Source organism: Lithobates pipiens, unplaced genomic scaffold (assembly GCF_037356315.1).
Source record: "Lithobates pipiens isolate NorthernLeopardFrog02 unplaced genomic scaffold, aLitPip1_a1.2 Scaffold_30, whole genome shotgun sequence".
NCBI classification, from domain to species: domain Eukaryota; kingdom Metazoa; phylum Chordata; class Amphibia; order Anura; family Ranidae; genus Lithobates; species Lithobates pipiens.
Window position 1 is genome coordinate 6,064,194 of NW_027507791.1, and position 25,126 is coordinate 6,089,319.

Sequence of the window (25,126 nt, forward strand, 5' to 3'; positions counted from 1 at the left end):
TTTCACATATGCCCATGGCATGCGTGAGCAATATATCATTTAGTGACAACTTTGTGAAAAAAAAAAAAAAAAAAAAAAAGTTTGTAATTTTCCCGCAACTTGTGGCAAAATATAAAATATTCCATGGACTCAACATGCCTCTCAGCAAATAGCTTGGGGTGTCTACTTTCTAAAATGGGGTCATTTGTGGGGGTTTTGTGCCATCTTGGCATTTTATGGCCTTCAAAACTGTAATAGGTAGTGAGGAGTGAAGTCAAATATTTACGCCCTTAGAAAGCCTGAAGGCGGTGCTTGGTTTTCGGGGCCCCGTACGCGGCTAGGCTCCCAAAAAGTCCCACATATGTGGTATCCCCGTACTCAGGAGAAGCAGCAGAATTTATTTTGGGGTGTCATTTCACATATGCCCATGGCATGTGTGAGCAATATATCATTTAGTGACAACTTTGTGAAAAAAAAAAAAAAAAAAAAAAAGTTTGTAATTTTCCCGCAACTTGTGGCAAAATATAAAATATTCCATGAACTCAACATGCCTCTCAGCAAATAGCTTGGGGTGTCTACTTTCTAAAATGGGGTCATTTGTGGGGGTTTTGTGCCATCTTGGCATTTTATGGCCTTCAAAACTGTAATAGGTAGTGAGAAGTGAACTCAAAAATTTACGCCCTTAGAAAGCCTGAAGGCGGTGCTTGGTTTTCGGGGCCCCGTACGCGGCTAGGCTCCCAAAAAGTCCCACATATGTGGTATCCCCGTACTCAGGAGAAGCAGCAGAATTTATTTTGGGGTGTCATTTCACATACGCCCATAGCATGTGTGAGCAATATATCATTTAGTGACAACTTTGTGTAAAAAAAAAAAAAAAATTTTTTTTTTGTCATTATTCAATCGCTTGAGGCAAAAAAATAAAATATTCAATGGGCTCAACATGCCTCTTATCAATTTCCTTAGGGGGTCTACTTTCCAAAATGGGGTCATTTGGGGGGGTTTTGTACTGCCCTGCCATTTTAGCACCTCAAGAAATGAGATAGGCAGTCGTAAACTAAAAGCTGCGTAAATTCCAGAAAACGTACCTTAGTTTGTAGATGTGACAACTTTTGCGCAAACCAATAAATATACAATTATTGACTTTTTTTTTACCAAAGACATGTGGCTGAATACATTTTGGCCTAAATGTATGACTAAAATTGAGTTTATTGGATTTTTCTAATAACAAAAAGTAGAAAATATCATTTTTTTTCAAAATTTGCGGTCTTTTTACGTTTATATCGCAAAAAATAAAAATCGCAGAGGCAATCAAATACCATCAAAAGAAAGCTCTATTTGTGGGAAGAAAAGGACGCAAATTTTGTTTGGGTACAACATTGCATGACCGCGCAATTACCAGTTAAAGCAGCGCAGTGCCAAAGTGTAAAAAGACCTCTGGTCATTTACCAGCAAAATGGTCCGGTCTGAAAGTGGTTAAAAATCCTTATTTTATTGGTCTTGTATAATATTCTAATTTTCTGAGATTCTAAAGTTTGGGTTTTCACTAGCTGTAAGCCATAAACATCAAAATTAAAAGAAAGAAATGCTTGAAATAGATCGTGTGTGTAACGCCATTACATAAAATATAGGAGTTTCACTTTTTGAATACAAATACTGAAATAAATGAACTTTTTGATCTTCTTATTTTATGAGATGCCCCTTTATTTGCCTCAAATTGTGAGCTTGAATATTTCAGTTACAGGCCACATTTTGCAGAGGTGCTAGGACTCAGAAGAGTGGCTCTATATACATTTGCAAATGTATTCAACAAAAACCTGTTTTAACCCATTCCTGCCGAGTGTATGCAGATGTGCGTAGTCGTACTCGGCTTTCCGGGGGTTATACCGGGATGATGTCCGCAGCTGCCGGCATCATCCCAGTACCATTGTTTAGAGCGGGTGATCGGCTATCCAGGGATAACAACCGATGCGGCTAAAAGCCGCTTAGCTGTTATCCCAGAGGAGCGGGACGGGACGTTCCCCCTCCCGCCACCAGGGTTTGGGTTACTCCATTACACCTATCCATGATTTTTTTGTGTATTGTTATGCATCTTTGATTATTTATGTTTCTGTGATATTGCAACTATGTATTTCTTTGTATAATTTTTTTTTTTTTTTTTACATATTTTCCTACGTATGTGAATATGGTAGTACCTATAAAGTCCCACATCTAGGGGGTTTCTCCATTTTTCCCCTCCCGCCACCTTCCACCGTTCTTCCTGGTGGCAATCTGCCGCTTCTGACAGCTAGGGACAGCCTGGAATGAAGCCGGAAACTGCTTCGTTCCAGCCTCCCAATTGTAAACACGGAAGTGACATCACAACGTCACTTCCTGTTTACTCGGCTGTCAATAGCACCGGTTTAAAAAAAAAAAAAATACAGTATTCAGAATCACCGAAAACGGCGATCTGAATGTTTTGAAGTGCAAAGGAGGGATTGGATTTTAGATCCCCGATCCCTCCATAAAGAATACCTGTCATCACCTATTACTGTCACAAGGGATGTTTACATATGTAAACGGTGCCCCGTATATGCAAGCGGTGTTCAAATCACACATGTGAGGTATCGCCGCAATCGTCCGAGCGAGAGCAATAATTCTAGCACTAGACCTCCTCTGTAACTCTAACCTGGTAACCGTAAAAAAAAAAAAATTTAAAGCGTCGCCTATGGAGATTTTTAGGTAACGTAGTTTGTCACCATTACACAAGTGTGTGCAATTATAAGGCCCCTTTCACACATGCGGACATTATGTCTGTATTTCATCCATCCGTTTGCTGATGAAATGCGGACATACATGCATCCCTATGGGATAGCAGGTGTCTGCGGATGAATATCGCGGGGCGGATCATTACTGATCTGTCCCGTGTGAAAGGGGCCTAAAGCGTGACATGTTTGGTATCTATTTACTCAGCGTAACGCCATCTTTCACACTATACAAAAAAAAATTCGGCTAAATTTAGTGTCCCCTTTCCCAAAAAGTTGCGTTTAAAACACCTCTGCACAAATACCGTGTGACGTAAAATATTGCAACAATCGCCATTTTATTCTCTAGATTCTCTGCTAAAAAAATATATATTATGTTTGGGGGCTTTAGTAATTTTCTAGCAAGAAATATGGATTTTAACTTGTAAACACCAAATGTCAGAAATGGGCTTCGTCATGAAAGGGTTAATCTAAAATGTTACAGCAGTCTAATTGGGTATTTTATGCTGCCTAGCAGGACTGAGTGTTGGGGGATGCGTTTATAATCCTATGCATGTGCACCCCCTTTATACCAGTTATAAAGTGATCCAAGTCCTGTCCGGAACAGGACCCGGACAGGACGTTCCGTTGTCAGCAGCTGCTATTTCTTTTGCTTTTTTGGATTTGGTACAAATACATTCTGGGGGCTTTCGCTGCTTTAAGTCTGGGCATCTGATGTGTTCCTTTAGCCCCCCATTCACACAGGTGGGGCTTTGAAATTGCGCTACTTCAACACGATTTCAATGCCACACATCAGTGTGGTTTGCACTGACAATTTCATTGCAGCCATCAACTTCATGCAACAGAAGTCTGTGCAAGTCGCAATGAAATGGGCAAAAAATAGAGCATGGACTTTTTTCTGAGTGGCAGCTATTTGAACGGTGAAAAAAACGGGGGGGCTTAAAGTGACTGTGAAGGCTGAAGTTTTTTTTACCTTAATGCACCCTTCTGTGTGCAGCTCCCTACACAGCCCCCCTCCCCCATGCTCTCAATCCAGCGATGTGCACGAGAGCCTCAGCTGGCCTGGGACTCGCTCTCATTGGCTGAACCAGGAACGGAGGCCAGTGGCTCTAACTGCTGTCAATCACAGCCAGTGAGGAGAATGCAGGGGACGTTTTGGGTTTGCCAAGCCACAACTCTATGGGGGTTATTTACAAAAGGCAAATCCACTTTGCACTACAAGTGCAAACTACACCTGGAAGTGCAGTCGCTATAAATCTGAGGGGTAGATCTGAAATGAGGGGATGCTCTGCTGATTTTATTATCCAATCTAGCTAAAACGCTGTTCTTTATTTTCCTTGCATGTCCCCCTTGAATCTATACTTTAACTTTACTTCCAAGTACACTTTCAGTGCAATTTCAAGTACACTTTGTGCAAAGTGGATTTGCCTTTAGTAAATAACCTCGTGTGTCTTATGGACGCATAAGGCAGGGCTCTTGAGAGAACATGCACCAGTGCCCCCATAGCAAACGGCTTGCTATTGGGGGCACTGGTCATGGGGGAGGAGTCAGGAGTGTGACCTGAGGAAAAGAGGATCGGGGCTGCTCTATGCAAAACCATTACACAGAGCAGGCAAAGACTGTTTTGTTGTTTTTTTAAAGCCAAACCTTTAACCACTTTCAGACCGAACCATTTTGCTGGTAAATGACCAGAGGTCTTTTTACACTTTGGCACTGCGCTGCTTTAACTGGTAATTGCGCGGTCATGCAATGTTGTACCCAAACGAAATTTGCGTCCTTTTCTTCCCACAAATAGAGCTTTCTTTTAAAGGTATTTGACTGACTCTGCGATTTTTATTTTTTGCGATATAAATGTAAAAAGACCGCAAATTTTGAAAAAAAATGATATTTTCTACTTTTTGTTATTAGAAAAATCCAATTAACTCAATTTTAGTCATACATTTAGGCCAAAATGTATTCAGCCACATGTCTTTGGTAAAAAAAAAAGTCAATAACTGTATATTTATTGGTTTGCGCAAAAGTTGTCACATCTACAAACTAAGGTACGTTTTCTGGAATTTACGCAGCTTTTAGTTTACGACTGCCTATCTCATTTCTTGAGGTGCTAAAATGGCAGGGCAGTACAAAACCCCCCCAAATGACCCCATTTTGGAAAGTAGACCCCCTAAGGAAATTGATAAGTGGCATGTTGAGCCCATTGAATATTTTTTTTTTTTTGCCTCAAGCGATTGAATAATGACAAAAAAATTTTATTTTTATTTTTTTTTACACAAAGTTGTCATTAAATGATATATTGCTCACACATGCTATGGGCATATGTGAAATGACACCCCAAAATAAATTCTGCTGCTTCTCCTGAGTACGGGGATACCACATATGTGGGACTTTTTGGGAGCCTAGCCGCGTACGGGGCCCCGAAAACCAAGCACCGCCATCAGGCTTTCTAAGGGCGTAAATTTTTGATTTCACTCCTCACTACCTATTACAGTTTTGAAGGCCATAAAATGCCAAGATGGCACAAAACCCCCACAAATGACCCCATTTTAGAAAGTAGACACCCCAAGTTATTTGCTGAGAGGCATGTTGAGTCCATGGAATATTTTATATTTTGCCACAAGTTGCGGGAAAATTACAAACTTTTTTTTTTTTTATTTTTTTTTTTCACAAAGTTGTCACTAAATGATATATTGCTCACGCATGCCATGGGCATATGTGAAATGACACCCCAAAATAAATTCTGCGAATATGGGGATACCACATATGTGGGACTTTTTGGGAGCCTAGCCGCGTACGGGGCCCCGAAAACCAAGCACCGCCTTCAGGCTTTCTAAGGGCGTTACAGTTTTGAAGGCCATAAAATGCCAAGATGGCACAAGATGGCACAAACCCCCCCCAAATGACCCCATTTTGGAAAGTAGACACCCCTAAATTTACGGGTACACTAGTGAGACTAGGTAATAAATGGCGGGTGCCCTGAAACTATAAAAAAATAACTAACCAACCAGCGTCACCTGTAAGGCCGCGTACACACGCGCGGACTGTTTGCCCAACCTTGTTCGTCAAACAGTTTCGGCAAACAGTCCGCTCAAAATTTGCATGAGCGGACTTGCCCACACACGAGCGGACTGTTTGACGAACAAGGTTGGGCAAACAGTTCGCTCAACTTTTGAAATGAACGGACTCGCCCACGTAAGGAGGAGGCAAATCCGCCCATTTCGAGCGCGTGTACAGGTAGGCGGGGCCCGCGAAGGAGACGTCGCGGGCTCCGCCGCCTGGAATGGGCTTAAAGGGGAACCCCAACGCCGAAAAAAATCGGCGTGGGGGTTCCCCCCAAGTCCAGACCAGACCCTTGTCCGAGCACGCTACCCGGCCGGCCAGGAAAGGGGGGCGAGCGAGCGCGCCCCCCCTCCTGAGCCGTACCAGGCCGCGTGCCCTCAACATGGGGGGTGCCTTGGGGAAGGGGGGGCCGCGCGGCCCCCCCACCCCAAAGCACCTTGTCCCCATGTTGATGAGGACAAGGGCCTCTTCCCGACAACCCTGGCCGTTGGTTGTCGGGGTCTGCGGGCGGGGGGCTTATCGGAATCCGGGAGCCCCCTTTAAGAAGGGGGCCCCCGGATACCGGCCCCCCACCCTATGTGAATGAGTATGGGGTACAATGTACCCCTACCCATTCACCTGTGAAATAAAGTACAAAAAAAAACACAACACATGGAAAAAGTATTTTATTGCACAGCTCCGGGGGTCTTCCGTCTTCGGGGGTCTTCTCGCCGGACTCCTCCGCTATGTGTGTGTAGCTCTTTTACTAGCGGAGGAGTCCGGCTTTCTTCCTCCCCGCCGCCGGCCTCTTCTCCCGACTTCGGGGGTCTTGTCCCCCTCTTCGGTTCTTCTGCCGGGCCACCGCGCCTGGTCCGGTGGCCCGGTCTTCTGTCGCCGTCTTCCGTTCTTCTGTCGCCGCCTTCGGTTCTTCTGCCGGGCCACCGCGCCTTCTTGTAGCTCTTTTACAGGCGGTGGCCCGGTCTTCTGTCGCCGCCGCTGTCGTCGTCGTCGCCGCCGCCGCCGCCTTCCGTTCTTGTTCTTCTTCTTGTTCTTCTTCTTCTTCTCCTGGAGATGTTGACTCGACGAGCTCTCCGGCCGGAATGCCAGGGACACGCTCCGCTGCCACTTATATAGTGACAATGGGGCGGTGTCACATGGTATATGTCACATGGGTTGGTCACATGGGTTGATGTCACATGGGGACTATGACATCGTAAGGGGGCGGGGTCACCATGTGACCAACCCATGTGACATATACCATGTGACACCGCCCCATTGTCACTATATAAGTGACCGCACAGCGCGGCTCTGGCATTCCGGCCGGAGAGATCGTCGAGTCAACATCTCCAGGAGAAGAACAAGAAGAAGAACAAGAAGAAGAACAAGAACGGAAGGCGGCGGCGGCGACGACGACAGCGGCGGCGACAGAAGACCGGGCCACCGCCTGTAAAAGAGCTACAAGAAGGCGCGGTGGCCCGGCAGAAGAACCGAAGGCGGCGACAGAAGAACGGAAGATGGCGACAGAAGACCGGGCCACCGGACCAGGCGCGGTGGCCCGGCAGAAGAACCGAAGAGGGGGACAAGACCCCCGAAGTCGGGAGAAGAGGCCGGCGGCGGGGAGGAAGAAAGCCGGACTCCTCCGCTAGTAAAAGAGCTACACACACATAGCGGAGGAGTCCGGCGAGAAGACCCCCGAAGACGGAAGACCCCCGGAGCTGTGCAATAAAATACTTTTTCCATGTGTTGTGTTTTTTTTTGTACTTTATTTCACAGGTGAATGGGTAGGGGTACATTGTACCCCATACTCATTCACATAGGGTGGGGGGCCGGTATCCGGGGGCCCCCTTCTTAAAGGGGGCTCCCGGATTCCGATAAGCCCCCCGCCCGCAGACCCCGACAACCAACGGCCAGGGTTGTCGGGAAGAGGCCCTTGTCCTCATCAACATGGGGACAAGGTGCTTTGGGGTGGGGGGGCCGCGCGGCCCCCCCTTCCCCAAGGCACCCCCCATGTTGAGGGCACGCGGCCTGGTACGGCTCAGGAGGGGGGGCGCGCTCGCTCGCCCCCCTTTCCTGGCCGGCCGGGTAGCATGCTCGGACAAGGGTCTGGTCTGGACTTGGGGGGAACCCCCACGCCGATTTTTTTCGGCGTTGGGGTTCCCCTTTAAGCCCATTCCAGGCGGCGGAGCCCGCGACGTCTCCTTCGCGGGCCCCGCCTACCTGTACACGCGCTCGAAATGGGCGGACTTTCCGAGCGGGAACAGTCCGCTCATTTCGAAAGTACAGCGGACAAGCCCACACACGGGCGGACTGTTCGCTCAAACACAGTTTCAGCGGACAGTTTTTCGGAATTTCCGAAAGACTTTGTCCGTCCAACTGTCCGCTGAAACTGTCCGCTGAAAGCCCACACACGAGCGGACTGTCCGCCCAAACACTGTTCAGCGGACAAGGTTGGGCGAACAGTCCGCCCGTGTGTACGCGGCCTAACAGTTATATGGTGATCACTGGTGAAAGGGTTAACTAGGGGGCAATCAGGGGGCTTTATGCGGTAGTATATGGGGGTCCCTGGTGCTATAAAAAGCTGCGGCGAACCTAAATACCTACCTGCCTAACTAGCGTCACCTGTGACACTAATACAGCGATCAGAAAAACGATCGCTTATTAGGCTGGGTTCACACTGGAGCGATGCGGGAACGCCACGAATCCGCGGCGGGTTCCCGCATCGCATGCCTCCCGGCGGCAGTTCACACTGCCCTATGCGAACTGCTGGGAGTGTCAGTGAAATGTTAATGACACCCCCAGATCAGTTCGCATATCGCAGTGCGATCTGCAAACTCGGATCGCATGGTGTGAACACCCATGCGATCCGATTCTGCTGCGGACCAAAAAAAGGGTCCCGTGCGAATTTGCGGCGGGTGCGGCGAATGGCTGAACTCGAATCGCAGAGATCGGATGTGATTTGCACTGCAGTGCGGTGCGAATCACATCCGTTCTCATAAACCGCTGCAATGTGAACCCAGCCTTAGTGACACTGGCGACGGGGGGTGATCACGGGGTTAAACCTTTATTGGGGGGGGTTAGGGGGGTACATTAGAACTAAAGCGGGCTAACCCTAACTGCCCTAACAGTTATTACAGTCATAAATGACACCAATGCAAAAAAAAATAAAAAATGCATTGGTGTCACTGTGACTGGGGGGGCAGGGGTAATTGGGGGGGTGATCGGGGGGTAAAGGGGGGGTGTGAGTGTGCCTGGCATGTTCTACTGTGTAGTGTCGTGTTGGTGCAACTCACCGATCCTCTCTCCTCGGTGCCGGAATGAAAAATACCGACACGGAGGAGAGATTACATCACTTCCTCTCCTGTGTTTACATTACAGGAGAGGAAGTGATGTCACGAAGGATTTCCATTCGTCGGGAGCGATCGCGAGGGGGTGGCCATGAATGAATGGCCGCCCCCTCATCCCGGATCGCTCCCGAACGAAAACCGACCGCCGCAGGCACCAGGGGGGGGGGGCGATCGGGCCCCCCACCCGCGGGAAGGCAGGGACGTACAGGTACGCCCATATGCCTGCCCGTGCCATTCTGTCGACGTACATCGTCGTGCGGCGATCGGCAAGTGGTTAAAGTGGTTGTATGCTCAATTTTTTAACTTTTACCTACAGGAAAGCCTATACGGTTTAGGAGATATTCCCCTCGGTATGCGCCGCTGACTGCAGCGGCGCATGCGCACAAGGGGGTTCTCACCGTGAAAATCCGGCAGCGGCCGACCGGCCGGGCTGAAATCTCGCGGGAGTGACGATATCGCGGCTCCGGCCACTCACAGCGCCGGAGCCGCGATACCCGGAAGAAACGCAGAGGGAGCATGTCAGCTCCCTCGGCGTGGATCGGGCCAGATGTCGGGGCCTCGTTCTAAGGTAAGTATTTCATAATGAGCTAGTATGTGGTGCATACTAGCTCATTATGCCTTTTGCTTTGCAGGTTTAAAAAAAAAATTAAAAAATAAAAAAAATTTGCGGGTTTACTACTGCTTTAATATCACTTTAACCTTAAAGCAGAGTTCCACCCAGGAAGTAAACTTCCTCTGATCAGATTCCTCTCCCCCTCCAGTGCTATGTGACATGTGGCACCTTTTGGGGGGGGGGGGGGGCAGATACGTGTCAAATCCAGGTATCTGCTCCCACTTCAGGGAATAGATCGCTGCACTTTGTATGGCAATCTATGCAATGTCTGGCCTTTTCTCCCCCACCCCGCCCCCGCCGTCTTCTGGGAGACATACAGGTCCCAGAAGACAGCAGGGACAATTCAGATCACGCACCGCAACTCATGCATGCACAGTAGAAAACAGGCTCACTTCCTGTTTCCCTTAGTAAGGATGTTGGCGCCTCCACCCAGAGCCAAGGGACGAGTTGGCTTTGGGTGAGGACATCGCGGGCTCCCTGGACAGGTAAGTCCCTGCAGTATTTGTAGCTGCTGACTTTAACATTTTATTTTTCCCAGGCGGAACTCCGCTTTAAAGTGGTTGTAAACCTCAGACATGAAATAAGAACAAAGCATATCTTCGCTACAGTGTGTACTTGTCTCAATTAAAAGCATCAAAAGTAGTTTCTATCTGTGGCTTTGCTCCTCTGCTATCAGCACGAGTCACTTCTGACAAGTTTTCCTGACACCACAAGAAAAAAAAGGTGACAAGGGTGGGAGCTTTAGTGGATTGACAGCCTCAGCTCTGTTTCTGCGTCGAGGCGGGTGTGTCTCTTACCTCCAATGATCTCTGCAGAGTATAACTTCAGCTCTCCACCCCCTTTTTTCTGAATTGTCAGACAAGCTGTAAAACTCAGCACTTTGAATGGCTGAAGAGAAGAATGCACACAAAAATGTACAACTTATGTCGGAGGATTTGCTTCATCTCTGTGTATAACCTGAGGCCAGTCACCTCACTGGGTATATGGAAGGTTTACAACCACTTTAAAGCCAAATTCCAGATATGGATGTTTTGGCATAGTTTCATACTCTTCAATGGTCCAGCTTGGTCCAATGTAAGTATGTGTGTTCAATACCTGGCTGATCCCTGTGATTGCTGCTGGCTGGGAAAATTCTTTGCTTTGTGCACTGGTCCAAATCATTTGGACGGAGGGGGGGATTATGGTGTGGGGTTGTTTTTCAGGGGTTGGGCTTGGCCCCTTAGTTGCAGTGAAGGGAACGCTTAAGGCGTCAGCATACCAAGACATTTTGGACAATTTCATGTTCCCAACTTTATAGGGACAGTTTGGGGGATGGTTCCTTCCTGTTCCCAAATGACTGCGCACCAGCGTACAAAGCAATGTCCATAAAGACATGGATGAGTGAGTTTGGAGTGGAGGAACTTAGCTGGACGGCACAGAGTCCTGACCTCAAATTGACAGAACATCTTTGGGATGAATTGGAGAGGAGATTAAAGAGCCAGACCTTCCTGTCCAGCGTCAGTGCCTGACCTCACAAATGTGCTACTGGAAGAATGGTCAAACATTCCCATAGACACACTCCTAAACCTTGTGGACAGAGTTGAAGCTGTTATAGCTGCAAAGGGTGGGCCAACTCAATATTGAACCCTACAGACTAAGACTGGGATGTCATTAAAGTTCATGTGCCTTGATAGGTAGTCAGGTGTCCTAATGCTTTTGACAATAGTAAAATAAATATTATATATATATATATATATATATATATATATATATATATATATATATACACATACATACATACATACACGCTATATTCATTTAGGTGCTCAAACAGTACAGTTTATATATTCACACTTTGCAGAGGTGCCATGCAGGGGGAGGGTGGCTTTAGATTTGCCAATGTATGCAGTAAAAGCCTCCGATGTTGATGTTAAAGCAGTTTAATTGGATGTATTGCACCGACTAGCTGGACTGAACGCTGGGTTTTCGTATTTCTCTTTGCCCAATGCACCCCTACTCATTTCAAACAGCACCCCAAGGCACCAGATCTCCGCCATACATGCATTGCAATGCACTAGGGCTGAAACAACTAATCGATTAATCGACAACTAATCAATTATGAAATGAATCGATTACTATTTTCATAATCAACTAATCGGCCAGTAACATAATGGGGTCAAAAAAACTAAAATGAGCCCTTTATAGTACAAAAAGAGCAAATAATCGCTACTGTAAATATTACTTTCACTGTTCTACAGTAAAAAAAAAAAAAAAGAACCCCTTACAGTAGTGATTATCTATTATTATTATAATATTATATTATTTTTTTCTACTATAAAGGGCTAATTTTAGTTTTTTTAACCCCATTATGTTACTAAACTTCTTAGACCTGGTTCACATCTATGTGATTATTGGTGCTTTTTGCAGAAATGCACTACAGTTCATTTAGATCGTTTCCTATGGGACACGTTCACATCTGAAAGGGTCAGGGACTTTTAACGCAAAATGGTGCTTTATTGGTTCAATATATTTCAATGGAGAAGCTGCAGAAAAGCATGTAATGCGTTTTTGCAGCAATTTGTGTTTTTTTATCTGCCCAAAAAAAATGAAAATTGCAGTAAAATCACATGCACAAATATCAAAACGCACAGCAAAAAGCACTGCAACAGATCAAAAGAAAACTGCATAGGTGTGTACCGAGGCTTATGCTGGCCACACAGATCAATTTTCAGATGAGAATATTCAGACGAAAAATCTTTGTACATTCACTGAACAAAAGAATTTTGTTTGAAATTTTCACTTTTTTTTAACATTCTGTTTTTAAAATGAATGTAATTTCTGAACGAAAACCACAAACACTGTCTGAAAATTCCTTTGACTAAGAAGTTTTCTATTTCCAAATTTTCCCGTCACTGTGGTTGAAAATGAACGTCAATTTGACCCACTTTTTTTTTTATTTTTTTTAAGGTTATTAACCAATTAATCGATTAATCTAAACAATAATCGACCAACTAATCGATTATGAAAATAATCGTTAGTTGCGGCCCTACAATGCACCACAATGAAAGGCAGCACACTACCATGCATTGTGGTGCACTAAATTAACAAAAATGCCCCACGTCTGTTTTTTTTGGATGTTTTTGCAAGATGACAGTCCATTCTTCTTTAAAGGCTGCCTTAATGCAACATATGTTAGCACACTAAACAAAAAAAGTGTGTTAACACAGCGCACAAGAATGCCAAAGTGTGAATGGGCCTTTAAAAAAAAAAAAAAAAGTACCAGTTACTTACCGGTAACTGTCTTTCTGGGAAATCTTCCAGGACGGCACACCTGAGAGATGAGAGGCTCCTCCCTACAGGAAACACAATCAATCGACAGCTGTTTTAAGTCCCCACCCTTCCCCTTGATCCTCAGTTTGTAGAGAAGTAACTCCTGAACCAGGTTCACAAGGGAAATCATTCCTCATAGGTACTCACCTTCTAGTGTTCTAGAATTTTCCCTCCTCCAACGGGCGGGAAGTAGGCCTGCCGTCCTGGAAGATTTCCCAGAAAGACAGTTACCGGTAAGTAACTGGTACTTTTCTCAAGTCATCTTCCAGGACGGCACACCTGAGAGGATAAACAAGTACCTCAGGCCTACCTTAGGGTGGGGCCACTGCAAAACCTTCTTGGCGAACCTTGGCTCTGCAGTGAGCTTTACCTCCACTCCATACGCTCATATGCTTGATGAAGGCATGTTAGCTGGATCATGCGGCTGATCTGCAGGTCTGCTCCACAGATGTTCCTGCCTTTTCCGCTTCAGATGCAGTATCTAGGTGAAATGGGCTCTTAAAAATGGAATCAGAAAACATGTTAAACTTGTAGGTTAGCAATGTTGCCTATCTCACACATCTAACAACCATGGCCTATTATGCCTGTAGGTGCTACTTAGAACCACTAAAAAGATAAATAAGAGACCTGTGTAAGACAAGGACACTACATTAATCAATAAGAGGGCCTGTCTTAACACTATCCTGTTGAGGGAAATAAAACTGCTTCCTTTTTATCTTTATGTTAGCAAAAGACTAAAGGGAAGCCTACTTAAGGGAAATAGATTAACAGAAGCTTGAACCCTGGGTTTAAGGCACGCCCAATCTATGTCCTTACTTACGCCTGAGAGCCTTCTTCAGGAGATTAAAGTCCCTAGCAGGAGTAGACTACCCATATTGCTATGTCTAGTTTTGCTAAAAGGGCAAAATGAAGGCCATGCACCGAGCCGAAACCTATTCGATCGGGTATACATCTTTATACTTCATCCTTAGGCCCTAATACTCCTCTGAACAGAACTCTCCAAGTTCTTACTAAACAGGGCGATTCATTATCCCCTTCCTCCAGTGTCCCATAACCCTACAGGGCTTCAACCCTAGGAAATGGTTCTGGCATCCCTGAATGCAAGTGGTCAAGGTTTTCTGACATGTGGCAGCTGCAGCCCGAACTCCTGGCCCCTCCATGGAAAAGAAGGCTGAAATACAAAAAGGTGATACATGCATTAATAATATCACAAATAAAATGATCATAGATTGTGGGCACGGCACAATAGATTTAGACAGAAAGGACACAAGCATAGACAACAATGTTGTGTGCCTGAGTGTGACTAGCTAAACAAATATATCAAATATGGGAAGAGACCCAAATCTGAACCTCAACGTAGACAAACAGTCCTCATAGTCTGGTTTTCTGATGTGCTGCCAAGACGTAAAAACATTAAGACTCAAGCAAACCCTAAATGCTGCGCATTTCTTTAGTGCAGCTAGCTAGGTCATAACTGATATATAAATACGGAAAGGACAGGAACCCCCTTTACTGTTGTGCTTTACCTATGTACAGCAAAATAAGGCTATAAAGACAGAAAGACCCAAACTTCTATGTTGTGTATTTCTGACAAACCACCACAGTTATAAGATTAATATGAACACCAACTCCCGTGTTGTGCATTTCTGCTATGCCACAGGGAAAAATATGGAACACAAGACAATCCTTTCTGTCATGCACTTCTGTAGTGTAGTTCAGATAGAACCAACACTGAGAAAGGACACAAGCAACCTGCAGCATTGTGTTTTTCTGAAACAGAAAGCACCAACAAGCTTCAATCTTGAGTATTTCTGCTGTGCAACAACATAAAAGCAGACACTGAGGAAAAAGACAGACAGCCTTTACAGCTGCAATCTTTCTGGTCTGCTGCAAAATAAAACAATAACGCCATGATGAGTATTCCTGCTGTGTAGCAAAACCTCAATCAGAAGGGACAGATAAGTTTAGGGTTCCCACACCCGTGCGACCCAACCTGCGACTTGGGACTGCAAGACGCATGAGAAGTCATATACTATGGCTTCCAATGGGTACCATTTGTGTCTGTGCAACACCAGCAGTCCCTGATTCCTGGATCCACAGACCTCAAGATTACACAGGTCGCAGGGAAAAAAACAAATAGCAATTTTCAGGTCGAACAAGTAAGGGGTCCCCAATGCTGTGACTCCCTGGAGGATTGCAGCCAACAAACCCCTGCTGTGTATCCCTAAGATGCAGAAAGGTAGATCCATGAGAAACACTGCTTAGCCTGATATACAAACGATAAGGCAGTAAATATAGGACATACAGGACACAAACATTCAATCTTTGTGTATGTCTGATGTGTAGCAATATACCAATACTGAGCAGAGAGACCAGCATCCTCAATGTGTCTCTCAGCTGAGCAGCAAAAACAAAATCAGAAAAAGACAAGCAACCTTCACTGCTGTGTCCTTTCTGATATGCAGCCAATAAGGCAGTATATGCAAGACAAAGGACAGACAACCTTCAATCTTGTATATGTCTGATGTGCAACAATATAACAATTCTGAATAGAGATAGCACATCCATATTGAAGCGATTTGGCCTTGCGACTCAACATGTCAAATCGCATGGCTAAAATCAGCACAACACCACTTTGTGGTGCTACATGGATTACCAAAGGCAGTATATGTACTACACCTGGCAGGGGTTCAATTTGTATTTCTACTATGTAGCCCAACAAATTCGAACCATCAATTTTCACTGCTGCCTTTCTGATAAGGCAGTAATACAGGACACAAAACCTCACAGACCTTAATGCTGTATATATCTGATGTGCAACAATAAAACACTATGAATAGAGATAGCACACCAATATTGAAATGATTTGTCATGCAACTCAACATGTCAAATCGCATGTTTAAACTCGGCAGCCATTGCTGTTAATAGCACTGTCTGAATCAGCACAGCGCCACGCAAATCAGGATCATCAGACTTCACTGCTGCCTTTCTGATAAGTAACCAACAAGGCAGTAAAACAGGACACAAAGCCCCACAGACAGACCTCAATCTTGTGTATGTCTGATGTGCAGCAATATAACCATTATGAGCAGAGATGTCACCTGACTCAACGATGTGCATTTCTGCTGTGCAACACAAAACCAGAAAGTACAGACCACCTTCACTGTTGTATTTTTCTGATCTGTAGCCAAACAAAGCAGTACCTTTAGTATATAAAGGACAGCAAACAAGCTTCAGTGCAGTGCATTTCTGATGTACAGCAATATAGCCCTTATAAGCAGAGATGTCACAAATCTCAATGTGTATTTCTGCTGTGCCACAAAAACATCCCAGCAAGGACAAACCTTCACTACTGAGGTCTACTGGTGTGCAGCCAATGAGGAGTCATGGTCTATCCCTTTATGAAATAACCAACAGGCAATTTATTTCATAGGCATAGCCTGGGCTGTAGATACTAAACCTTCACCACCAGAGAAGGAACAGATCCTAAAATGGTTGGACACCCTACTATTAGTAGTAGTTGTTGTCCTACCTTACCTCCATAGACTGAGCAAACGCTAGCCAGCACATATCCAGGTGGTGCTGATTAGCAACTAAAGTCTCAATGAGCCCAGCCCTAGAGACCAATTTAAGACCTCTCTAGAAGAGGTGGTTACCAGTTTAGCCTGGGAGGTAAATAGCTATTTGCAGGCTTCAAACAATTAATTATGTAGCTCTTGCATAGGTTTGCACAGAAAATCCTCAATTAAAAGGATGTAGGGAGCGATCTATGGTGAATCGCCTTTAGATCTGCCACTGAGTGGATTGTAGCCCAAACCAATAAAAAAAGTTTCTTCTTACCTCCTACACTATAATATAAACACAGTGTAAAGGTGGAGTGGGAGGTTGGAGCTTATGAAAGTTAACTATAGCAGGCAACCCCCAAAAGGAGGATCTGTGACAAGGGAACCCCTACTGTGCCACACAATAGCTTGGTCTCTGCCCATCCTTGAATGTTAGGTCAGCTTTTAAACATTGTGAAGCAACTTCAGATTCCTAGCAGCTGGGCTAATAGGGCCGGTAACCTAGTGCACCTGCTGACCAGGGGAGCTTCTGAATCCACCAACCACTGCCCAATTAATAACCTGTTCAGTGGTATACCTGGCCTGTAAGTAACTTTGTATCTACCAGGTCCCCTCTGTACGCTATATTCATCCCTACTAATGTACCACAACTGGGCATGTAGGGAGAGGCTGGCAACCTACTGCTGCGATAACCACAGTGTCTCTGCTGTAAGAGGGAGCTGTGGCTGGTGGTTTTAGCAGTGGCGTCTGCGCTATTTGTATCCCGACCCCAGGTTCTGCACTGCACCAGTCAGTATATACACGGGGAAGGGGGAGCAATGGCCTACCTACCTCTTTCTCATCTGAGGTGGTTTAGGCACACTCGTTCCTCTGCACCACCTGTCCACCATACAGCTTCTCTGATGTAAGAGGGAGCTGCGGCTGGTGTTTTTAGCAGAAGCTTAAGGGCTATTTGAATCCAGACCCCAGGTGAGATCTCAAATGCCCAGGAACCCTCTGGCTGGAATTGGGGATTTTGCAGCTAAATTCCCAAGGCAAAAGGAAAGTAAAGTACTCACCGTTGTCGTCTTCCTCTTTTTGCCACAGCCAGCGGGCTTGCTTTTCCATCCTTATGGTCCACACGCAAGGAGGATAGCCGCCAAAGTGCTCCCCCCCCCCAACTGCTGTCCCCATAGGGAGGTGCCAGGTTAGGCTGTGTCCTGCACTGTACCAGTCAGTCTATATACATGGGGGGGCAATGCCTTCCATTCCTCATTCCTATCTTCATATCTGAGGTGGTTAAGGCAGACATCCACCGTAGTAAACTGGTGCCTCCTCGCTCTAGAGAAAGGAGGATGTGGGCGCCTGCTCCTACTGACTCTCAGCCTTCCCTCCTGGGTAAGAACGCCGCTGCCATTTTCCCGAAGTTTGAAAATGACGCGGGTGCTTGTTGCCACGCCCTCTCCGGCAGCCCACGCGAGCTACCGGGGACCCAGGAGTCGGGGACAAGCCCCCTGGAAAGAACCGATGGCCAGCACCCCCGTCTGAACAGCCACCTGTACAGGTAAGGAGGGGGAGACAGGATAATGGCCCCTGAAGTTCTGGGTACACCACTGTACCCAGGGTCCTTCAGCTCTCAGGGGGGCTCTTCCAATTTCTGCTGCCCGCCCTGAGGAAAAGATAGGGGAACCCCCCAGGAAGGACAAGAATATCCTACCAGACCCAGAGGCTTCCCAGGCTTGTGGTCCGGCTCCCAGGGGGAGACCACCAGCCCCAGGCTTCGGGTCATTTGGAAAAAAACAAACAGTTTCGCTGTGTAGGGAGAAACACAATCAAAAACTGAGGATCAAGGGGAAGGGTGGGGACTTAAAACAGCTGTCGATTGATTGTGTTTCCTGTAGGGAGGAGCCTCTCATCTCTCAGGTGTGCCGTCCTGGAAGATGACTTGAGAAAACAAGACATTAGAAACTGAGCCATTACCTACAATGACTAGTCCTGGTTTTACTTTAATCCCTCATCTTGCACTGGAAAACTGGTCTCTGGAGCTTCTGGTTCAGGCTTTAGAAAAACCAGACTCCGCCATTCTGCCCAGATCCCAGTAGTGAGCTCTGATCCAACAGCGCTCTCATATCATCACCTGTATCACCATGCATTGCCTACTAGTATCTGCATTGTGTCACCTGTCACCCATTTAACAGCTCTTCCCTCACCTAGGTTTTCCCTTAGCCAATGGCAATGTCACCCATCATCTGACTCATCAAAGCCATTTGACATCCATCACCTGTCTTTCCCATGTTCCTTTCTAAACAAAGCTACCCGTTCTACCCGTCTCACATGTCACTCAACCATCACTTGTCTCACTTATGTTTCAATATTCATCACCTGTCTTCTTTATGATGCTGGTCATCCATCACATATCTCACTCATGTCCTACACATTGTCTATATACATACATCTTACATAGGTCTCATTCTATGTACGTTATGACACCTGTCATCCATCATCCATCTCACCCAAGTCCCTTATGACACCTGTCATCCATCATCCATCTCACCAACGTCCCTTATGACACCTGTCATTCATCTCACCCACGTCCCTTATGACACCTGTCATTCATCTCACCCACGTCCCTTATGACACCTGTCATTCATCTCGCCCACTTCCCTTATGACACCTGTCATTCATCTCGCCCACTTCCCTTATGACACCTGTCATTCATCTCACCCACTTCCCTTATGACACCTGTCATTCATCTCACCCACTTCCCTTATGACACCTGTCATTCATCTCACCTATGTCCCTTATGACATCTGTCATCCATCGTTCATTTCACCCCTGTCTCATTTATCACTCGTCTCAGCTACATCTAAATTTTCGTGTGTCTCCCTTATGATGCCTGTCATCCATCATACCCATGTCTCAATTATCACACCCGTAATCCATAATTTATCTCACCTGTGTCTATTTTATGATGCCTGTCATCCATAATTTTCAAGCACTCATAAACGCACATCATCCATCGCCTATTGCTTTCATCTGTCACCCATGGCATCTTTCATCTGTCACCACCAGTAATATATTGCCATGCTGATCTCTGTTATCCACCATCTACTGCCTAACTCGTGTCTGTAGAAAGCGCCCCCCCCCCCCCCCCCCCCCCAAGAGTCTGATATCTGTCACACATCTACAGTCACAGGTCTATCCCACATCCCGTCCTATTTGTACAGTCAGATCTCTACAGCCATCTGTCTTATCTCATCATACAACCACATCACTATCATCTGTCTAATCATTGCAGCCTGGCACCAGACACATCGCTATGATTTCTCTTATTTTCCCATTACGGTATTTTTCCACATACATTGTTTTTGCCACCTCTTCCCCCTCTGTCACCCCTCTGAGGTGTATGATCTTCCATTTTCACAGCTCCCAATCTTATGCATGCCTTCTATCCCCAGGGGGAAAACCTGTAGTCACCTACAGTGGCGAAAATAATGATTTGATCCCCTGAAGATTTTGTAAGTTTGCCCACTTACAAGGAAATTAAGGGTCTAGAATTGTTATCAAAAGGTGTATTTAAAAATAAGACAGAATATCAAATAAACAAACAAATAAAAATAGAAAACACACAATGCAAAATGTTATAAACCAAGTTGCAGTTCAGAAAGAAAAAAATAAGTACCGTATTTGATCCCCTACCAGCCAACAATAACTCTGGCCCCCACAGACTGGCTCCAGTAGGTGCTCATGTGGTACACAGATTAGTCCTGTCAATGTAAGAAAGAGCTCCGAATGACAACTTATTATGTGTATAAAAGAACCTTTCTTCCATTCAAACCTCACCATCATGGGCAAGACCAAAGAGCTGTTGAAGGACATCGGGGACAAGATGTAGACCTGCAGAAGGCTGGAATGGGCTACAAGACCATCAGTAAGAAGCTTAGTGAAGAGACAACTGTTGGAATTGTTGGACAATGGAAGAGACACAAAATAACCATCAAACAGTCCTCAGTCTGGGGCTCCATGCAAGATTTCCCCTCATGGGGTGAGGATGATAATGAGAAAAATGAGGGATCAGCCCAGAACTACACGGGAGGAGCTTGTGAATGATCTCAAGGCCGTTGGGAACATAGACACCGAACAAACCATTGGTAACAATACTCCGCCATGGATTGAAATCCTGTAGCATCCACAAGGTCCCCCTCCTTAACCACTTCAATACCGGCCACTTAGACACCTTCCTGCCCAGAACAATTTTCAGCGCTGTCGCAATTTGAATGACAATTGTGCGGTCATGCTACACTGTACCCAAAGTCCCAACACACATTTTTTTTCATCATTTTGTTTCCACAAATAGAGATTTCTTTTGGTGGTATTTGATCACCTCTGCGGTTTGTATTTTTTTACGCAACAAATAAAAAAAAAAGACCGAACATTTTGAAAAAGTTTGTTTCTGTTAAGTTTTTTTGTAAATAAGTACGTTTTCTTCTTCAATGACGGGCACTGATATGGCTGCACTGATGGGCACTGATAAGGCAGCACTGATGGGCACCGATGAGGTGGCACTGATGAAGTGGCACAGATGGGCATCACGTTATATAATGGTGCCAGTCAGTACCCATTTGCAAGCACTGATTGGCAGAGATTGGGCATAATTTGCACATGTGGATGGCCATGGGGTACATACCCGGCCATCCACATGTTGCCCGCTTCCCTGGTGGTCCTGGCGGCTTTCTTGGTGGTCTGGTGTAGGCATCTGAGGGGGGGCTGCGCTGATAACTAATCAGCGAAGACCCCCCCCCCCCTGTCAGGAGAGCCGCCGATCGGCTCTACTCTACTCGCGTCTGTCAGACGTGAGTGAGGAAAAGCCAATCACCGGCCCTTACTGTTTACATTGTGATCAGCCATGATTGGACATGGCTGATCACATGATAAAGAGCCTCCGTCAGACAGACACACACACCACCGATCGCCGCTATGCGCGCCTCAACGGGAGCGGCAGCTGTTATCCTAAAGGACGTCATATGACGCCCAGTCAGGATAACTGAACCACCGGGAAGTAGTTAAGAAGGCGCATTTTCCATCCAGTCTGAAGTTTGCCAATGAACCCCCCCCCTTCCTCACACCCTTCTCTTTCCCCTACGCTCCTCTCCCTCTCACCCCCCCACGCTCCTCTCCCTCTCACACCCCCCCCCCCCCGACTTCCTCGCGCCCTTCTCTTTCCCCTACGCTCCTCTCTCTCTCTCACCCCCCCCCCCCCCGACTTCCTCGCGCCCTTCTCTTTCCCCTACGCTCCTCTCCCTCTCACACCCCCCCCCCCCCCCCCGACTTCCTCGCGCCCTTCTCTTTCCCCTACGCTCCTCTCCCTCTCACACCCCCACTTCCTCACGCCCTTCTCTTTCCCCTACAATCCTCTCCCTCTCACCCCCCTCCCCAACTTCCTTGCGCCCTTCTCTTTCCCCTACGCTCCTCTCTCTCTCTCACCCCCCCCCCCCGACTTCCTCACGCCCTTCTCTTTCTCCTTCGCTCCTCTCCCTCTCACCCCCCCCCCCCCACTTCCTCAGGCCCTTCTCTTCCCCCTACGCTCCTCTCCCTCACTCCCCCCACTTCCTCACAACCTTATCTTCCCCTTCGCTCCTCTCCTTCTCACCCCCCCCCACTTCCTCACGCCCTTCTCTTCCCCCTTTGCGCCTTTCCCTCTCACCCCCCCTCGCTCTTCTCCCTCTCACCCCCCACTTCCTCACGCCCTTATCTTCCCCCTACGCTTCTCTCCCTCTCACACCCCCCCACTTCCTCACACCTTTCTCTTCCTCTCACCCGCCCCCCACTTCCTCATGCCCTTCTCACCCCCCCACTTCCTCACTCCCTTCTCTTCCCCCTTTGCGCCTTTCCCTCTCACCCCCCCTCGCTCTTCTCCCTCTCATCCCCCACTTCCTCACGCCCTTATCTTCCCCCTACGCTTCTCTCCCTCTCACACCCCCCACTTCCTCACACCTTTCTCTTCCTCTCACCCGCCCCCCCACTTCCTCATGCCCTTCTCACCCCCCACTTCCTCACTCCCTTCTCTTCCCCCTTTGCGCCTTTCCCTCTCACCCCCCCTCGCTCTTCTCCCTCTCATCCCCCACTTCCTCACGCCCTTATCTTCCCCCTACGCTTCTCTCCCTCTCACCCCCCCTCCACTTCCTCAGGCCCTTCTCTTTCCCCTACACTCCTCTCCCTCTCACCCCCCACACTCCTCTCCCTCTCACCCCCCCCCCCATTTCATCATGCCCTTTCCTTTCCCCTACACTCCTCTCCCTCTCACCCCCCCCCCCACTTCGTCACGTCATTCTCTTTCCCCTACGCTCCTCTCACTCTCACCCCCCCACTTCCTCGCGCCCTTCTCTTTCCCCTACGCTCCTCTCCCTCTCACCCCCCACTTCCTCAGGCCCTTTTCTTCCCCCTACGCTCCTCTCCCTCTCACCCCCCACTTCCTCAGGCCCTTCTCTTCCCCCTACGCTCCTCTCCCTCTCACCCCCCACTTCCTCAGGCCCTTCTCTTCCCCCTACGCTCCTCTCCCTCTCACCCCCCACTTCCTCAGGCCCTTCTCTTCCCCCTACGCTCCTCTCCCTCTCACCCCCCACTTCCTCAGGCCCTTCTCTTCCCCCTACGCTCCTCTCCCTCTCAGCCCCCACTTCCTCAGGCCCTTCTCTTCCCCCTACGCTCCTCTCTCTCTCAGCCCCCACTTCCTCACGCCCTTCTCTTCCCCCTACGCTCCTCTCCCTCTCACCCCCCCACTTCCTCACGCCCTTCTCTTCCCCCTACGCTCCTCTCCTTCTCACCCCCCCACTTCCTCACGCCATTCTCTTCCCCCTTTGCTCCTCTCCTTCACACCCCCCCACTTCTTCACGCCCTTCTCTTCCCCCTTTGCTCCTCTCCTTCTCACCCCCCCCCACTTCCTCACGCCCTTCTCTTCCCCCTTTGCTCCTCTCCTTCTCACCCCCCCACTTCCTCACACCCTTCTCTTCCCCCTTCGCTCCTCTCCTTCTCACCCCCCCACTTCCTCACGCCCTTCTCTTCCCCTTTGCGCCTTTCCCTCTCACCCCCCCACTTCCTAAAGTCCTTCTCTTCCCCCTTCGCTCCTCTCCTTCTCACCCCCCCACTTCCTCATGCCCTTCTCTTCCCCTTTCCGCCTTTCCCTCTCATCCCCCCCACTTCCTCACGCCCTTCTCTTCCCCCTTCGCTCCTCTCCTTCTCACCACCCCCACTTCCTTGCGCCCTTCTCTTGCCCCTTTGCGCCTTTCCCTCTCACCCCCCCCCCCCTCGCACCTCTCCCTTACACCCCCCCCCCCCTTCATCAAGCCCTTCTCTTCCCCCTTCGCTCCTCTCCCTCTCACACCCCCACCCCACTTCCTCACCTCCCCTCTTTCGTCCATGCTCCTTTACTCTCCAAACCCCAATGCTCCTCTCCTCTCTTAACACACCCTCCTTTCTCTCACCCCATGGTACTGTCCTCTCACCCCATCCCACCCTCCTTTTCTCTCCGCCCCCCCCCCTTGTCACTCTGGCCTCTCCGGCTCATGTCTCAGTCCGGTCCCCTCCTCCCCGGTGCTCATACCTGTGTCACCCGGAGACAGCGGAACAGACACGATCGCGGCCTCCTCCTTGTCACAACCCAAACACAGCGGAGACTCGTCACTTCCGGGTCAGCCAGACTCCGCCCAGCACAATGGAGGGCGGCTCTCCCCGGCGGACTACATTTCCCGGCGTGCGCTACGCCCAACAGGGTGGGGCCTGCGGGTTGCTATAGCAGCGGGCTGAGCAGGGAATGGTGGGATAGGTGGGCAGGTTGTCCTGTGTCCCCTCCTCCTGACATGCTGGGACTTCTAGTTCTACTTGTCAGAGTGTCCTGTGCGAGTCCTCCTCCGTCCAGGACTCTTTCTTATAGATCTGCATGGCAGAGGAGAATAGAAACACTGGTAGAATGGCGTGCGGTTGTCTCCTGTGGCTCTGTTTGGGAGATTTCCCCTCAGTGTTGTCACTAGGACAGGAAGTCAGAAGAGATATCCAATAGGAGAAGTGCTGCAGTGCAGAACTAGCAGGGATTTTTTTAGTTTTATGCGGTGGTATGGCCATGGTAAGGCAATGCTATGGCTTTATTCATAAATAAAAGTATGAGGAATGTAGTGAACTTGGTCAATAAGGAAGTGCCCCCCTCCCCCAAATTGATGGTCAGTGGAGAAAAGCCCCCATTCATTGGTGCTCAAATGAGAAGAACCCCCTTAGATTGGTGATCGATGGAGAGGAGACACCTTACATTGGTGGTTTAACAAAGAAATTCCCCCTCAAACTTGTGGTCAATGGAGAAGAGCCCCCTTAGTTAGGCAGTCAATGGAGATGAGCCCTCTTAGTTTGGTGGTCAATGAGGAAGAGCTGCCTTAGGTTGGTGGTCAGTGAGGGAAAACCCTCTTAGATTGGTGTTCAATGGAGAAAAGCCCTTTTAGATTGATGGTCAATGGAGAAGAGCCCTCTTAGGTTGGTGGTCAGTGGAGAAGATCCCTCTTAGGTTGGTGGTCAGTGGAG

General features: G+C 47.8%; 1 protein-coding gene across 1 annotated transcript in view; it reads right to left on the reverse strand.

The window, feature by feature from the left end:
• The window catches only part of KLHL28 (kelch like family member 28), a 52,953-nt gene extending 28,676 nt beyond the window's left edge, over positions 1-24,277 (reverse strand). Inside the window, exon 1 of the mRNA XM_077463568.1 lies at positions 24,162-24,277. The gene's annotated coding sequence lies outside the window, so the exon portion shown is untranslated. The remainder of the gene's footprint in view (positions 1-24,161) is intronic.
• Positions 24,278-25,126: the final 849 nt, after the last annotated feature.